Source organism: Tupaia chinensis, unplaced genomic scaffold, assembly GCF_000334495.1.
Source record: "Tupaia chinensis unplaced genomic scaffold, TupChi_1.0 Scaffold000004_1, whole genome shotgun sequence".
Classification (NCBI taxonomy): domain Eukaryota; kingdom Metazoa; phylum Chordata; class Mammalia; order Scandentia; family Tupaiidae; genus Tupaia; species Tupaia belangeri.
In genome coordinates, this window is record NW_006159432.1 from 344,895 (window position 1) to 348,040 (window position 3,146).

The following is a 3,146-nucleotide window of genomic DNA, read 5'->3' on the forward strand; positions in this document are numbered from 1 at the left end:
ACACATTCAAAACTCTCAACAAATTTAAGAAATCTCCTCTGCTGTTGATAGGAATCCAAGATGATATCATTTTAAGATCTACCTCTTTACCTGGTTTGAAATATCCATCATAGGAGTCATCTCTTCGGTTTTTATGAAAAAAAGAAGAGATAGGGAAAGGGAGACTCTTGAGGCATGAAGATCCTGTTAGATGTGCTTCTCTGCATTCCTCTTTTTCTGTTTGTCTCTCCCATGATAGAGATAAATAAACTTTAAACAAAATCTAGGTGAGATGATAATGGGCAATGGGGATGGTTTAATTACTTTAGGAGGTGTGTAGACTACTGCTTTGGTGGCCCCCAAGGGGCCGTGCTTCTTCTATTCATGCCTTTATGTACTTCTTTCCCACGTTGATTTAAGCCTGGCCATTTAACTGGCTTTACCAATAGGACATTAATACACATAATGCAAGTGGATGTGCAATGTACATGTACACGTTGCATTTGTTCTTTCGGAAGGCTCTTTCTTTTAATAATTTCTTTAATTTTATTTATCATTATTATTATTATTGATATTTTTACATTTGCTATAGGTCATGCATGCTCACCAGAGAGACAGAGAGAGGGAGCGAGAGAGGGAAAGTGAGGGATTTCCAGTGTTGGGACTTGTACTGCAGTCAGCCACGTGGGAGTCCAGCACCTTAACTACCAGGCCATCTGCTGGCCCAGGAAGGCTGTTTCTTAGAGTCCACATACTAGCTGTGAAAATGCCCAAGTGGCCATGTAGAAGGGCCCTTGGAGGAGAGTGGAGGCCCATGGCTGACAGCCTTAGTGAGCTCCCACCTGGTATCCATACCTTTTGCCAGCCATGTGCATGAGGCCATTTTAGATATCGCAGCCATCCTAGTGCTCTGGTTGTCACAACACAACATCAAACAGAACCTTCAGCCAGACCTTAGAGTCATAACAAATAATAAATAGCTAGAGTGAATGGGCATCAGTTTCTTTCACTTTATTTCTTCTTCAGTCTTCATCAGATGAAGTGTCATTTGCAGTTGGAGTGGGGTGGGTACAGAGGAGACTGTACCCACTGATACTTTTAGACTTATTCTGGCACCTTTCTTTGTATAAAACCTAGACCTATTTCAACCATTTTCAAAAAAGCGTGTAACAAAATCCAAAACAGATTTAATTAATGTGGAATTGAGTGAGTTGTACAACATTTAGGGTGTGTTATAACCAGAATTAAATATCCTAGGACTTTAAAAAATATATTTATTGCTATTATTTTAAATCTTGCTATAGGGCATGTGTGCTCACTAAAGAGAGAAAAAGACAGGGAAAGTGAGAAAGCAAGCTGTCAGGTCTAGGACTCAAACCGTTGTCAGCCATGTGGGAGTCCATCACCTTAGCCACCACATTACCTGCTGGGACTTTTAAAATCAATCAGTCTAGGACCAGTAGTTAATGTAATGGCTATGTTGCTAGACTCCCATGTAGTCAACCATGGTTCGAGTCCCGGACCCAGTGGCTTAAACTCATCCCACGCACATGTGCATATGTGCCCAAGATCCTGAGAGGAAAATGGAGGAGAAGGGATTGGAGCATGGCCATTGCCCCTGGGGGGTGATTTCTCACTCTCTGTCTCTCTGGCAAGCACACGTGCCCTATGGCAAAAACCTCTCAAAAAAAGAAAAAGAAAAAGGAAAGAAAAAAAGTAAAAGAAAAAAGAAATAAAGAAAATCAGTCTGATTGTATTGCCTTCTTCTTGGTCAACAGTAATACCCTAGAAGTTAGAAGCCTCATATCATTCTTAGTTTTCCCTTTTTAGTACTCCAAAGACAACTTTCTATTCAGTACTAGAAAAGGAGACAAGAAACATGCTCGAAGGTGCTGCTGGTCTCTATGATATCTTAGTGTGTTTTAGAAAGTACCATTTCTCTTGGTGGCAGCAGCTCTGTGGGCAGACAGGTGAGTTTCAGATGGGTAGAGTCCCACCCTAGAGCATATAGCTTGTCCAAAAGCATACAGGCTGGATGTTAGTATTGCTCTCCTCCTTTGACAGGCATCTTTGCATAATGCAGAAAGTATACAACTGCTCTTTTTTTTTCTCTCAAGTTTATTTATTTCTTCTATAAGAATGAGAGTAAGAGTGAGAGTGAGAGAGTCTTCCTGCTCCAATCCATCCCTAGTTTCAGCCAGTTCAGAGTTTTGTTACCATCATTCTATGACTGATCCCTACAACTGTTCTTGTACCTTTCCAGGGGCTCTGGTAGCTCTGCTATTAGCAATTGTGTGACTTCATGTCTCTGTCTTTGGGATCCTCAACATGGAAGACAACTGGGCACAGTATCTAGGACCAGGACACCTGGATTGGAGTTTGAACACCTTTTCTTAGTCACCGTGTGACCTCAAGTAAGTCCATCTCTTTAGTCCTAATTATAAATGAGAGAATCTCCAAGAATCTCCTCTGGATTTAAAGAGCTTGGACACTAATATGTTGGAGAAAGCTAGGCGTGGATTCAGAACCTTCACGTTTCATGACAGGTCTTACTTTTAATGCTGTGGTTCCATCTTCCTCCCCTTATTGCAACTCAATTAGTCAATTTCTCTGCATTTTAGTTTTGCTCTATTTGTCAAATGGATATAATAAGAGATGCCTTAGAGGGATTCAGGGAGGATAAACTAATTAATGGTCATAAAAGTCCTAGTGGCCGTGTGCCTGCTAAGTGGTCATGATTCTAAACAGATCTTTATAGCTCCTCAGTGCTCACTGCCTGAGTGTCAGACAGCATTGTTTATAACATGACTTTTTTTTTTTTTCAATCAAAGAAGACACATGGAGGCACAGAGAGGAAGCATATTAGAAGCAAAGGCCAGAATACTGGCTAGGAAAGGGGTGGAAGAGGGTAGGAAGTATGCGTTGAAGAAGGAAGGATCTAAATTCCTGAGAGTTTCTTCACTTGTGGGATTGGATGGCAGCAGAAGGGATGGCCTTGAGATCACTCTGTAACTATCATGATGCTCTTGGCTGTAGGTTCCACATTCTTTCTCTTTACCTTTGTAATATTATATGGGAAGGCAAGAAAACAGGAAAAGGAAGGCGTAATCTGCCTTCTCAATAGTAAATCTTACTTTGGTACTGAAGATCCCAGCCAGGTTATTTAA